General features: G+C 36.9%; 1 protein-coding gene across 4 annotated transcripts in view; it reads right to left on the bottom strand.

The window, feature by feature from the left end:
* ATRNL1 (attractin like 1) overlaps positions 1–15,760 on the bottom strand; it is a 1,361,117-nt gene that overhangs the window by 252,776 nt on the left and 1,092,581 nt on the right. The window lies entirely within an intron of this gene.

The raw sequence follows: 15,760 nt of genomic DNA, 5'->3' as shown, positions 1-15,760 counted from the left end.
TGCATGAGTGAAAGTTTCTATACGTTATCAGAATTTGAAACAGCAAGAAAAGGAAGGGGGGAACTAACTAAATGAAATGAACTCCAAAGATGCACATTTTGAGGGAGAGGGAAGAAGTCCCCGTAGAAGCAAATTTAAAGTAATAAAATATCATAGGATCTATAGGGTCTGTGATGCCATGATTATAGATCATAGGACCTATAGATGGAAGAAATAATACAACCCAGTCTCATCATTTTACAGATCAGACTGAGGTCCAGAGAGGTGAAGTCACTTGCTCAAAATACAAAACATGTTAGGAAGCAGCTGAATTGCAGTTGGAACTTAGGTCCTTTGATGGCATTATCCAGACACTTGGGGATCTGGCTGTTTCCAAGGTGAGTATGATTTTATGGTACCTAAAATTAATCCAATTTATCAAAAAAAAGAAAGGTTAGGAGAAAAGCCTACTTGGCTTGAAAATGTACAAAAAAGGTTAAATTTAGGTGTGATTCTTATACAAAGGGGAAAAAAGGACAGGTTACCAAAGAAGTAGAACAGAATTTCGGAGAATTGAAAAATGTCTAAAGCACCAGTGAAGGAACTGAACAAACGTAGAAGAGATACTTATAAGAGAGAAAGTGACTCTTTAAGGCATTGCACAAAAAAAAGAATAAAAATGCCTTTTTCAGATGTACAGGGAAGGCTAATAATAAATAGCACTAAAAAGGTAAGTGACTTTTAATTTTTTTAAAAGCCCATCTTTGGAAAAGTTCAGCTGTGATCTCAAAAACTAACAACAAAAGAAATAGGAGGACACAAAGCCAACAACATATCTATAGATTACATAGGCTGAAAATGAAGAACTCAACAGAGCCTGCTGAATCATACCCAGTTTTTAAAAACTGGTCAAAATCTTTAGATAACATCTAACATTAACAAACAAAATCAAGACTGAAGAATAATGAAGTATCTTTCCTCAAGAATAGGAAAATGATGATCCTTGAAATGACTGTTCATCAATTTTACTTTTTAACTATAACAAATGATAACAATAATAAATAATAATAAAAACCATGAACATTGTTTTAAGATTGGCCCTATGTGTAGTTTAAGGGAGTCCCAAGTTATGTTTGGTGCACCGTTCATAATCACACCAAACCCTCCACCTTTAGCCTGCTGCTTGACTTGTAACCTTATTCATTCTCACCCCAGTTTCTAAGACACTCAAAGGATATTTTATATAAATTAATAAATTACTAAACCTTCAACAGCTTTTTCATTAGTTAATTAGTTCTAAGTCCTACCCAAATTTTTTAAGTAGTATTTGTTTTTAAAACTAGAGAAACCTCTTTCCCATAAGTTTTTATCTCTCTTCTCTACCTCCCTCCCAAACTCTCTCCTCTCTTCTCTGTCCCTCTCTCTCTGTTCCCTCTTTCTTTCTCTCTTTCTGTAGATGCATATACTCATATGTGTGTGTGTATATATATGTATACGTACATATATATGTAAAGTACCATGATCCCTAGTCTTACAGAAACATCAAGGTTACTGATTACGCAATTACAGTGCAATAAACAAGATGAGAAAGAAATAATTGATCACAATGTATCACTTTTGAGGAAGATCACTGCCAAAAGTCATTTCTCGCCATCACTGCTACTACTAATTAATTACCAGTTATGGAAGTACAATATTACTTTAATTAGTAATCAAAGCTACATCAATCAAAACAATTTACTCAAGAGATTAAATAATAAAACAAAAACAGGCAAATACAAAATCGTGGAAAATCCCTGAAGGAGAACGTGGAAAATGTTGTGGTTGTTTCTATGGTGACAAGAAAGGCTTTCAGCATGAAAACACAAATGAGATTAAAGAAGAAATGGAAAGCCTATACACCATTCATATAATAAATGACAGAATGGTTGTATCAGGGAGGTGACTGAAACTCTAGCTTCTCTGAAAAATCAAAAAGCACCAAAGATGGATAAGAACCATAAATGAAGAATGAAATACTTTTGTGATAGGACCAACATCTACCAGAGTTTCTGCCTTTTCTTCTACCACACGGATAAGTTTTCCCCCAAAGCTGACAAATCTATACCCAGGACTCATTTGACTCCTTCATGAAGCTTTCTTGTCATGTAAGAGCATGAATATTTCACCCCACTTCGAGCTGGAGGTTTGTCTGACTTGGTAGACATTGGAAGATCACGTAGTTACCATGCTTTGCCCTGCTGATTGTTTCCATACCGAGATGAAGGAATCATGGCAAGTAAATAAGTGCCACTGTATTTTTCTGGCCTATCTTTTTTATGTTATGGCTAAGTAAACCTCCTTTTGTTAATGATCAGTGACTTGCAAGTGCCTCATTTCATTCTCAAATCTAATTTTAACTAACAGGTACCAGCATTAGGTTGGCCCTTAATAATTTTGCAAGTAAAACATTTCACCAGCTTACATGAGACACAAGTCCTATCCAAGCTTTCTTAAAAGAAGGCAATGTGTAACTGTTACTCAGAAGTAAGAAAACTTTCAAATGTAAGTCAGTAGGTTCTTTTAGTACTTGATACAAAATATTCACAGCTTTTATCACTGTCTATATCTTTCTATCTACACACACACACACACACACACACACACACACACACACACACACGCACGCAAGAAAACAATAGATTACCAGAAAAGCATGAAAGCCATGACCAAACTTCCCATGGATATTAGGAATAATTCATTATCTATTTGGTAGTTATTGAACAAACTGATTGAAAACATCACAATTTTTAAATTGTCTTTGTTGATTACCGTAAAAGGGACTCAATTTCACAATCATGGGTAATTTTGAGCTGCAATAGACATCATAAAATAGACCCAGCTACAATGAGAACATTAGAGTATCTGATGTTCACATGGAAAATTGTTATCTATTTAAAACATACCACCACCAAGAATATCGTCAAGAACAATTCATCAAATATGGCAATTTATAAGGAGATAATTCAAGCATCCTATCATCCTCCTTAAATCCAATATTATCATTCTTATATAGAATTAAGTGTTTTTCAAATTAAATAGGGACAGAACCCAAACATCTTATTAATCACAATATACTTGGATGAATGCAAGTTATGTGGTTATCCAGCTCCCTCCCAAACACACACACACACACACACACACACACAACTACATCATTTTATGGAATCTTTCTCCAATGATATCAAAATGTCACTTGGACTTATAAAATTTTTACTACACTCCAAGGAAAGATAAAGACTAAAGACTTCAAGGTTGAATCCAGAGTTGCTATAAAAACAATAGGTGAAAGCAATACCTACAAATACCTTGGTCTCTTCCAGGCAAGATATCTAGCACAAAGATATCAGAGATGATAGTGGTGAAATATTAGGAGAGGAACTGGTAACTTGAAATCAAAGTTGAATGGGAAGAACATCTTTAAAGCAATGAACACATATGAAATGTCTATCTGAATGCAGAATTTCAAACTATAAACCAGACTGTAAGAGATTTGGGACGTATAATGGTAACAATAAACATAGTACCTACTATGTGCCAGGCATTATGCTGAACAATTCTAAAATATTATCTAATTTGATCCTCACAACAATCCTGGCAGAGAGGTGCTTTATTATTCCTACTTTGCAGTTTTTGAAGTAGAAGCAAAAGAGGTTAAACCCAAGGTTATATAACAAATATCTGAGGCTGGATCTGATCTCAGGTCTTCCTGACTCTAGGCCCAATACTCTATAAACTATGCCACTTAGCTGCCCGTGTATCCTCACAAAACTCCCCCAAAGACTAACACTTCCTCATCAAAAACTAGGAAGAATATAAGCAGATATTTTTAGAAACATGATATAGAGGTCAAAGACCTATAAATTACTTCTGGATTAAGCCAACTTCACTTCTGAGCAAGTCTGACAGCAAGTGCATATAAGGATATTTTTCAAATATAATAAAAATGGTTTGCTTGTAGTTGGCATCTATGAAATATCTAAAATCAAAGAATTGAATCAAAATGTCCCTCATGGCAATACATCCATGGAAAGTCAACAACATCATGCTGACCAAGAACTGAGCAATTCCCAGGTCATGTAGATTGATTTGTGAAAATGGAGGTTTTTCTGTTAGCAATTTAGAATCAGGTCATTATCTACTACCATAAATTAAAGAAGGTTTATCTTTCAAGAGACTAGATTTGATCATCAATGTAGATTATGAAAGGTAACAGTAGAAATCCTGCAATATATCACTTTCAAGTTGTAAATATTTAGCTTCCAGTGCATATCTAGTAAGCCATGATCATGTGGTTAGAATTATATATAAAAATTATTTTTTCATGTCTCGACAGATGACAAATCCCCAGACTACAAAACATGTATCACAAAATGTCCCTGAGAATTCATCCAATAAATTGTGTTGGAATGAGGCCATTATCAGAGAAGGAACTTGCCCCAAATCACCTGAACACTGATCCATAAAAAGTTATGAACAGTATTCTTAATAGGTGCGACTTTGCCAAAGCCTCAGTACCTTTGATTTACATGGCACAAAAAGACTAAAGTATGGACCTGGCAGATCAAAATCATGAAAGTAAGATGAAGTCCATATCACTCCTGTATATACCATTAGAGGGCTACCAAGGATGTGTTCACTGAGCCTTCAGCAAATGAACTTACATCTTAATACTTTTATTCAAACATAAAAGCAATCATTTTATCACCTTGTTTAATAGTCCACAGAGCATGGAATATAAAAGAATAATACCAGGATAGTGATATTTCCCAGAATCGTCTTTATCTGAACTTCATTGAAAAGGTTTTGAAGAATGAAGTCATGATTAATAATAATTGTAACTGACATAGCACACTGAAGTGTGCAAATAATTTTTCATACATTATCTCCTTTGATCCTCATAGCAACCTTGTTAACCAGTACAGATATTATTATCCTCGCCTTAAAGATGTAGAAACTAAAGATGAGAAGTGACATGCAACTTGCTCATGGTCAAAAGGCCAGTAAGTGTAATGGTTGGGATTTGAACCCAGGTTTTAGTGACTATAAATCAGCCTTCTATCTGTTATTGAACCACAGAACAGATGAGCTAAAATAACAATTTTAAAAACTCTTCTTAGAATCACATACTGCATGGCAACAGCAGGATTTGTGGTCATACCAGACCAAAAGCAGAATCATCCTTTATAAAGAGTAGTTGCTGCAAAAGCAAATATGATACCTTGGTTCATAAATAGAAATAAGAAATGGAGGACAAAGGCTATCTTTCTCAAGGTGGCAAAGGAAAAGGACCTAAGTGTAGTAGTCAAGAGATCTGGTTTCTCTTCTTGACTCTGTCAGTTACTATTGAATATTGGGCAACTCAAGCAACTTCCTTTGTTCCCAGTTATTTGGGCTACACGTCCAGTAAGGACTACATGATCAGTAGTGGTTGCTAGGTGGTTCCATGAGCTGACAGAGTGTTGGGCTTGGCATCAAGAAGAATCAAGTTCAGTTTTAGACACTTACTAGATGTATGACTCTGGGAAAGTCATTTAACTTCTGTTTGCCTCAATTTTCTCACCTGAAAATAAGGACAACTACTTCACAGGTTGCTGTGAGGATCAAATGATATATTTGTAAAGCCCTTAACAGTGACTAGCACAAAGTTGCCACTGCATAAATGTTTATTCCCTTCCCTTCCCTTTTTCAAACTCTTTAAGTTGATGTCCACCCAAGGACTGGAAATTCTTAGAGCACCAGATTAGTAGGTACGGTGCATGGAAATATTAAAGATGGACCAGAGAAGAACTATGGAGATGAGCTAATCCAATGAAGACAGAGATGTATAAGGAAGTCAAGCAGCTAGGAACACTGAACTTGGAAAAGAGAATACTAAAAAAAAGTGATGTTTGAACCATTATTGACCGCGTATTTATGGACATTAGAGAAAGAAAATAGTAGCTGTTCTCTAAGGAGTCTAGAACATAAAGAAAGAAATGAAGGAAATGAGATTATATTACAGGGAAGACTACTAAAAAAAGGCTGAATGGGATCCCTAGAGCAGTTACTGATGGTCCTTAATCAGAGGGTCTTAATAACAGTTACTCATCTGTCAAGATGATTTCGGGGTTGCAGGTCCTGTCTGCAGGCAATTGAACAGGCTAAAAGTCTATTGAGTATCCTTTCCATCCCCATGATTCTCCAGTAGTATAATATTATGCATAAATAGTGTAATACCAAATTACCCCATTTATACATTTTATGTATCTATTAATATGGGCAACAGCTTCCTTTCCATTTTGCCAGCAAAGTTTGGAATACAAATGTAACTCAGAATGTCCCCATTACAAGTCTCCATTCAGAGCTAATTGCCTTGCAGAACACTTAAGGAGTCATTTTTCATTATGATGGTGAGCAAGGGGAAGGCAGATGGCACAGTAATTTTATTGATTTGATGATCCTTGCCTAACATGGTGAATAAATGGAATTCAATGTACAGTCACTGAATTCAGGGTCTTAGGATACTTGACCAGTTCAAATTGTGTCAGACAATAGTTTTCAGGGAACAAAATGTCACTTGCTCCTTAAAGCTTTTAAATGATTTCCCTCTATTCAGAAGTCTCCCTTTCAAGCCATTTTGGGACCTCCTGGACTGATCTAAGCCTGTGAGCATCCAGTGAAGGGGGTGAGCAAGTATTCAGTGTTAATATAATGAATTTGTTTCAGATATGTAAACATCTAGACCAGAGCAATGATAAAACCCATGTACTTCATCTACATGAGGTGTACTTGTTTCTGAGAAAGAGAGGAAAGGGCATGATTCACTCTGCTTTCAGATACGCATTAACTCTTTTCCTAAATGATTTAATAGAAATGTCTTTCTGGCTTCAAAGAGTTAATGCATTTCTAACTACCTCGCTGCTCTCAATACTACTGCAGCTCTTCTATATAAGCATTTTCAAGGCATGAAGGCACTCTGGATAATGATCACTGTTTTGTAGAGAGAGAAACTGAGGTATACAACTACATAAAAGTTAGGCATCCTTATGTGCACTGGGTGAGGTTCATTTCAGACTCCTGGGTAACTTTGCTAAGAGGATATTCCAAGTTTTCTGGTTCTCTCAGGGCAAGTATGCTTAGTCACTAAAATAACTTCTTAAAGAGGAAAATGGAGTCATTGCCCCGGAGATGTCTAGCTCCCAGCTGGAAGTTTCCTTGCTATTTCCAGTCTCTTACAGGGTAGAAAAGCAGACAATGAGCAGGAGTCTGAGGGCATCCACAGCCTGATGCTGGGGAACCTTCTCATTTGGATTAAATCATAAGAATAGAGGAAGAAAAGAAGACACTCACCTCCAGCATCCTCTCTCACTGACTGGCTGAGCTGCCAATCAGCATCATGCCACTGGATCAATCAATTAAACTACAAAATCCATCTTATAAGTTGTAAGACATTTCATATCTAGATATGTATTTTATATGGTCTTATCAAGATATTAGGAGACATCCTGTTTTCCAGAGCTAAGGTCTAGCAAGCAAATTGTGCCCTGAGCTTGGCACAACAACAATCCTTTGCATTCATCCTCTGGATGATCTCAGCCACAGCAAAATCACAGAATTGTTTCTAGTCATAAAAGTCCTGCTGTGAATCAGACTTGTCCCATTGTTGCTGTTATACCTCACTGTCAGGGCTATAGCTCATTGGGCAGCATATAAGTATGGAGAATTCCCTGTACTAAAGTGGGTGCTCTCCTCCACTCCCCAGCAGGGGGGCTCCAGCATATATCCCTGTTTGCAAGCCATTTCCCTCACTTTGAAATTAAACTTCTGTTCAATTCCTGATTTTCCTCTCTCTAACCTGCTTTGTTTGGCTCCAGCCACCCACAGATGAGAGACTGGTTCTGTCCAATCGACAGTCAACAGCAATTTCTGCTTTCTCACCAGTATAACATTCCTGCTTAAATCCCAGCAACATCATGTGAAACTCTCAAACGCTCTTGTGAAATAGAAAAAAAAAATGTAATTAAGGATCAATTAAAAAGAAAAGTTCTAGTTGATCAGTGATTTTAAATAATGCTACACTTAAAAAAAATCACAGGGTCAATTTCTAGCATATGGAGCAATGGCTGAATTTATATTCTTACTTTATATCAAGAGCTATACTTAGTGTTTGGTTGCATCAGAGACAGCTTGTCCCTTTTAAGCAAATTCTTATTTTCTCTTTTGGATCTGTAAGTTGATTTATTGATTTGCTTCCTTGATGATAATATCCCAGAAAGCATTTGGGTTGGTGGTCTGTGGACATTATTTGTTGGCAGAACTTTGAAAGGAAACAGCAGGGCTGCAAAATCCTGTACGGTCATTTGATCAGCCTTCTTGTGTGAATGTCATCCAACCTTGAGGAAAGCTAACATATGTACAGCAATTTGCAATCCTGTGAGATTTAGGGGAAGTTATTTATTTTCATGGTTCAATATAAGAAATCAGTGTGAAAGCTAGAAGTTCTATATAAACTTAAATGAAATGCCACATGGGATCACAGATCTAGGATGGGAAAGGACTTTCGAAGTCATGTAGGCTCAGAAAGACTCAGTGACTTGCCTAAGGCTCTACAAGGAGTAAAACAGCAGAGCTAGGACTTGAACCCTGCTCGTCCAGCTTCAAAACCAACCCTCTTTTCACAGTCTTACTGCACAGGGGAGCAATGAGAGTCTAAATCAACGGAGAAGGAAAGCTTTGTGATTGGCTCACAACATGCCACACTGAAAATGTTACTTGATATATTGCTTGGTGGTATCAGTGATCAATGTTTTGATTTTCATTGCTCCTGAAAGCCAGAGAACTACATTTTAATAGATATATTCTATAAAAGATATAAGTGCTGGTTGTACATTTTAAACCCATGAAATGTGGCTTGGATTCTATGTGAAATCATATTATATGGGCAAACATAAAATTCACTGTATCAAAGTTTATAGAAGTGAAGTCAACTTTTCTTAGGTTCCCAGCAAAGTTTATAGCAGAAAACTACTTATATTTCTTATCTCTATACTGAAAAAAAGTTCCCATTTAAAAAAAAAAATTAGGCAACTCCTTTATTCCTTTTTTCTTTCAATTTTTTATTCCACAGTTATCTATTGAATACCTACTAAGTGCTAAGCCTTATAGGAGATATAAAGATGAAAAAGTTGTAGCACTTTAGCTAGTAAGTGAGAAGGAAAAAGCATGTGTATAAATAACTTTGTGTTCATCCTTTGCTGCCAAAGAAGACCATGCCATCAGAGAAATGATGACATGACTTGCACTTGACTTTGATTTGAGTGAGGGAGGGCTGTGCAGGTCACCAGCTTCACTTTTCCTCCAGAGCCATCTGAATCCAGTGACCAGATATTCATCAGGATGACTGGAGATGACCCAGTATGCACTGGGAGACCTTGGGCTCTTTAGGCCAAGGTCTTTGCACATACCCACTTAGGGTGAGGTAACGCCCATTCACTGAATAGGACTGTTTAAGCATTAGCCAGGGCATAGCCCCTTTAACGAGGCCAAGTGAAAAAAAGACATAAGGCTGGGAGGGAAACAGCAACAGTTACTATTGATAATCACTCTAATGCTAGGAGGGTCCAGAAGAGCTCTCAGGCAGGGGCCCATTGGCATCCCACCTTCAGAGTGCAGTAGGTTTAAGGTTTGGGGAAAGGAAAGGAAGAGAAAGGAAAGGAAAAGAAGGGAAGTGAAGGGAAGGAAACTGGCCAGTAAAACCCAAGTCAGCTGGGCATATTTTGACCATACAAATTTACCTTCCTTTGGAGATGAGAAGGAAGGGGAGGGGGAGGCAACTAGTCCTAGGTGGAATATGATAAGACCTAGAAGAGGGGGAGTAGAGCCAAAAGACTAGTACTATAGACAAAGGTCTAGTTCTGCTCTGATTCAGATGTCAGGTAAAAGACCTCTCAGCTTGTCAATCTCATCTCCTACACTGGAAAGCTTCACTCTACTACAGCTAAGTCATTATTTGCCTTTTTTACTCTTATTCTCTCAAAATTATGCAATGGAGTATTTTCCAGAGACTACATGACCTGTGAATTAAAGATTTAGCTGTGATCATAAAGACTGAGTTAATATCTCCTCTGCAGACCAGCACTCTTGCTTTACAAGTGGATAAATCTATAGACATGGCTGGATTTGCTGTTTTGCTTTTATTCATCTGGTGTCAGCAGCAGCTAATCATGGGAGATATTTTTCTATGTGAATGATTGGCAACAAATACAAAGGATGCTGAAATATTCAAAGTATTGAATACTTTTTTTAATCTCATAGTTTTTCCTGCAATAAATATCTTCCTGTTTACACTAAGGGTATAAAAGCCATAGTGAGGAAAACGTTTGCACTAAGGCTAGTACTACCAGTACCAGTGGTCATATTCTTCACTACTACACACTTGTAGTTAAAAAATAAATGCTTAAAAATGTTTTTGATGAAGCAATAAAAATTTTCAATTTTATTAAATGTTAATCCCTGCGTACATGTCTTCAATATTCTATGATGAAATGGGAGGTGTGCATAAAACATTTCTGCTGCACACTGAAATATGATGACTACCTTGAGGAAATGCACATATGTGACTGAGTTGAGAGCAGAGCTAGCCATTTTTTTCCCCTAGCACACTGTTTCTAACAAATTATGGTTATTCAGACTTAGATATTTGACAAGACACTTTCTTGAAAATGAATGAAGAAAGTCTGTCACTTCAAGGAAAACAACTAAAAGTATGTTTCCAATGCTGAAATTTGAGCTTTTAGCAAAAAGGATAATTTTGAAAAATTTACATCTGCCACCCTGAGTTTAGCAACTTTCCAATATTTCGATATTTTTTCTGATGAGGCCAATGGTGATATTAATGAATGTTATTCTTTGATATTGCCTAACAAAATATGCTAACATTTGGAAAACCTGCACAACTCAGTGATCCAATATTTTCCAAATGGTCAATAGATGATGTTACAAGGAGACCAAGGTATAACTCTTACAAGATAAGTCATGATCCTACTCATTTTAATCAGTTCCAAAATGATGTTGTCATAACAGAAGGGTGATAACCCCTATGAAATATGACAAAAAGGAGAACAAAGGAATAACAGTTTGTTAGTGTATCCCTCCCATTGTCAAGAGAAGGAGATTCCTCTCCCAAATTCTATTATTGGCAGCACCATTCTCTTAGTCACACAAATTTGACATCTCAGTCTTTTGTTTTTTCCTCTCCTCCATAAAGATTTTTTCTCAAAATTTGTTCTCTCTCAAAATATTTTAGTGACTCCCCATTACACATGAAATTAAATTCTAAATCTTCCAGTGTGGCCATTCCAGTTGAAATGCAATCAATCAGCAAGGATTTAAGGGCCCACCATGTTTCAGACACCAAGCACATTAATTGCTGGGACTACTAAAACAAAATTTTGGCAGTCCTTGAGCTCTAAGGAGCTTACATTTAATTAGGGGAGATAGTATGTACATATATTACTATATGAAAATGTGCCCCCTAAGAAATATAAAGCAATTGGGGAGAGGAGTTTTGTAATAACAACTCGGAGGATCAGGAAAAGCTTCATCTAGAAGGTGATACATCAGCTGAACTTTGAAGGAAACTAAGGATTTTAAAAGACAGTGGTGAGGAGGGAGTGTATTTTAGGCTGGACAAGAGTCACTTCAAAAGCACCAAGGTAGTAAGTAAATAGAGTGTCACATGTGATCAATAGCAAGGAGGTCAAATTTGCTGGCTTATGTGAAGTTTCACAACCTTGGCATGTTCCTTGCCTCTTTACTCTCCCTGATCCCATTTATCTAACTCACTGACAAATCTTTGTCATTTTTGCCTCCTTAAAATATCTTGTATACCTCTTCCTGTCTCTACAAAGCAATCCCCTCAGTTCAGGTACTCATCATCTCTTGTTGGGACGATTGTAATAGTCTTTTAACTCTTTTCCCTGACTCAGGCCTCTCCCCAACCCAAACTATCCTTCATCCAGATGCCAGGGTGATTTCCCTGAGTCTTGGATCTGACAGTATCATCCCTTATTCAATAAACTTCAGTGTCTCCCTATGACCTTCTGAATCAAGTATGAAGTCCTCTGTTTGGCCTGCAAGTTTCTTTACAGCCTTACCCCTTCCTACATTTCCAATTTTTTCTCACTTTGCCCTCCTCCAGGTCTTCCACAACTCCACACCCTAGTGATACCATTAGATTTTCCTTTCCCAGCCCAGGAGATGTCACTTCTTACCTCTGTGCCTTTGTCCCTCATTCCTAGAATGCACCTTCACCTCCTGATGTCCCTGAATCTTCCAAGACTTAGCTTGAATATCACCTTTTGCAGAAGGTCTTCTCAGTTACTTGAGCCTTTATCTAGAAGGTTACCTTCTATGTGGGGAGAAGGGAGGTCATCTCCAGTCATCCTGATCTATATCTTGTCACTGAACCCAGATGCGAGAGAAGAAAGTAAAGCTGACAACCTTGTTTATCCCTGCTTACCTTAAATTCAATTCATCTGCAAGTCATGGCATCATTTTCCTAATGACGTGGTCCTCTTCAAGAATGAAGGACAAACTACCAACACTATCACCACAGCTACCTTTTCTCTACTTGGTATCTATTCTTTAAGTAGTGTAAGAACTCATTTATTTTCATTTTGTACCCCCCCCCCCCCAATATATAAGCTCCTTGAGGGAAGGGATTGCTTTGATTGCATTTTTATTCTAGTGCTTAACACAGTGCCAGACATATAGGAAGTCCCTAATAAATGTTGGCTGATTAAATGATTTTTGTGTAATATAACTGGAAGATAGGTTGGAACCTGATTGTTAAGGGTTTTAAATGCAAAATAGCATTCTTGCCTAAACTTTTGATAACAAAGAAGGGAGAGACTTTCTAAGGCAGAGGTAACGAGGCAGTGCCTTTCAGACATGGGGGACAGTCAATCCAAAGGTAGAGTAATATGAAATGGAATGCCACATGTGAGGAACAGAGAGAACAGTTTGGCTATATCATAGATTGAGAGAGAGGTAGTAATGACCAATAAGACTTGAAAGATAGGTTAGGGTCCTGTTGTGTAGGCCTTAAAAAGTTAAACAGAGGTACTTTTATTTTATTCTGGAGCCAATAAGAAGTCATTGGAATTAGCTGAGTAGGGGAGTCACATGATCAACTTTGCTCTTAATGAAAAGTAATTTGGCAGAAGTATGTAGAATGGACTAAAATGATGAGATACTTGCAATAATCTAGGCAAGGATTGAGGAGAGCCTAAATAAAGGTGATAGTGGTGTGAGGGGAGACAAGGAATTGGATGGGAAAGATTTTATGAAGGTAGAAAGGGCAAAATTTGGCAATAGATTGGGTATATTGAATAAGGGAGAGAGGGGTCAATATCATACTGCATTTACAAATCTGAGAGTGTAGAAGGATGGCATTGTTTTGAATAGAAAGAGGGAAGTTTGGAAGAGGGGATAGTTTAGGGGTGAAAATAATGAGCTCAGCTTGAGAAATGTTGAGTTATCTCTAGAACTAACTAGTTTGAAATGTCTAATATTTAATATGAGCCGTATGACTGACAGGGTAGAGACTGATCCTGGGTATGTAGACCTGGGATCACTTGGGGGGAGATGATACGTATGCCCAAGGGATCTGATGAAGTTACTAAGAGATAGAGTTTAGGGGAATAAGAGAAGAGAACCTAAGGAAAAAATACCTTTGAGAATACTGACAATTAGGGAGCATAATGGGGATAATGAACCAGCAAAGGAACTGAGAAGTAGTCAAAAAAGTAGGTGGCCAATTGGGAGAGTATAGTATCCAGAGTATATAATGTCCAGAAGAAAGTTATCAACAGTGTCAAAATGCATTAGGATAAAAACATCCTCTATCTAAGCTAATACTATATAAGTCTAAAGAAGGGAATTTGGAAATCTTAGCCTTACTAACAACACTACGTAGCATCTGGGAGAGATTTTTAGGCCAAATAAAAATATCTATTTTCTTTTTATCTAAAAGAAATCACAAAAGCACATATTTTTTTTTGAATGGCATATTCTGGTTATTTGCACTTACACCTTACATGGCAAAATTAATCTAGTCCTCATTTAATTACCATGAAAAATACCGGAGTATTAAAATTCACATTCTTTACTTCTAGAGCAACAGAAGTGCTTAACATTTTTTATTTATGTTTGGAAAGAACTCTATTTATTGTAGTCCACATTTCATCTTAATGCTACTCTAGAGTACCTTGGGACCTTGATATCCAGAGGGACTGGAGACAGCTAGTTGTTTTATACTGCACTACCAACCTAGTTAACGTGCTACCTTTTCCATGGGAATGTCATTATTTAAACCAAGTTCAGGTCAAAGAGGAAAGTGAACAGATGCCTACAGCATAAATCCTACACACAAATGGAGAGAGCTTGGTACCACTGGCTTTGTTTACTCCTAGGAACAGTCAGAGTGAAACAGAGGCGGTACAGTATGATGGGGATGAACTCAGTGAGCTGAGCTCTAGGTATGCCAAAAAGCTGGCCTAATATGTTTTTATTCCCTTTTTACTCTGAGATTAATAATAGTTGCAAAATAACTAAATAGATTGTTTAAGAAAAAAATGAATTACAGTAATACCATCTCATAGATGAACTGGTCAAGGTACAAACAACTATTCTAGTTTTCCTTTGGATTTTGAATGGAATGAAAGTACCTTAAAGGGCCTAACCTTTTCAGAAGAGCAAAAATGAAAAGGCTGACCAAAATCCAAATAATAAATAGTCACAGAGTGGAAATGTTTTTAGATGGAAGGAAAAATCCTTAACAGAACAAGCAAAATGAGCCCATGTCATTCTTACTTTTTAAAAATTACAAGCTGCTAAAAATTTGCAAAGAAACAATCAAAAGGTTTCTATGTGTTTTGCATCATTCTTATGCCATCATACAGTAAACAGAGCAGTGATCTTATTCATGAAGTATATTTCTGGCCTTTTCCAACCCCAAATTTTGTGTTTTTAACTCATGACATTGAAGAAAGGGCATGATCTACCTTATTGCAACACTTCAGAAATGGAATGGAAGAAAAGAAGTATTTGAAAATTATTTCCTTGCCTGTTTAAGGGTAATCAGAAGCCATATTTTACTGATAATATCTTACAGAAGCAATATGTTTTCAACTGAGATGACATAAATTCCCAATAGTTCAACAGTTGTTTACAAACAATTTCTCATCTCCCTTGGAAATACTGCAGTCTAATTGCAAAGACATCATACTCTAGAATGATTTTTTGGAAGCAGTCAAGGTTAAGTGACTTGAATAGGGTCACACAGCTAGTAAGTGGCTGAGGCCCATTTGAACACAGGTCCTCCTGATCTAGGACTGGTGCTCTACCACTGATAGCTTCCTTTCTACAGTGAAGACTTTGAGGCCCAAACAGGGCCTTGTTTGCCTGAACTTTATTTGACAGCAAAAATTCACCTACTGACCATCTAATAATTTAGGACACAAATTTATTTTCACAAATTTCATTTTAAAAATGATACTTGAACCAAACATGATCATTTGTATAATGAATAAGAAGAGGAAGCTAAACATCTTTGTTTCTTTTATTAAGATCTTTTTAAAAAATAGATAGATGGTAGTCATTAATTAACATGCTGAGTGCTTACTGTACTATGCACCAGAGTCAGAGTACAGGTGGGTTCTTGCAAGAGCATAAGGTAAAAGATCTCATAATCATAGGA

This window comes from Notamacropus eugenii, chromosome 1 (genome assembly GCF_028372415.1).
Source record: "Notamacropus eugenii isolate mMacEug1 chromosome 1, mMacEug1.pri_v2, whole genome shotgun sequence".
Lineage (NCBI taxonomy): Eukaryota > Metazoa > Chordata > Mammalia > Diprotodontia > Macropodidae > Notamacropus > Notamacropus eugenii.
This window is presented reverse-complemented; position numbering and strand designations above follow the sequence as displayed.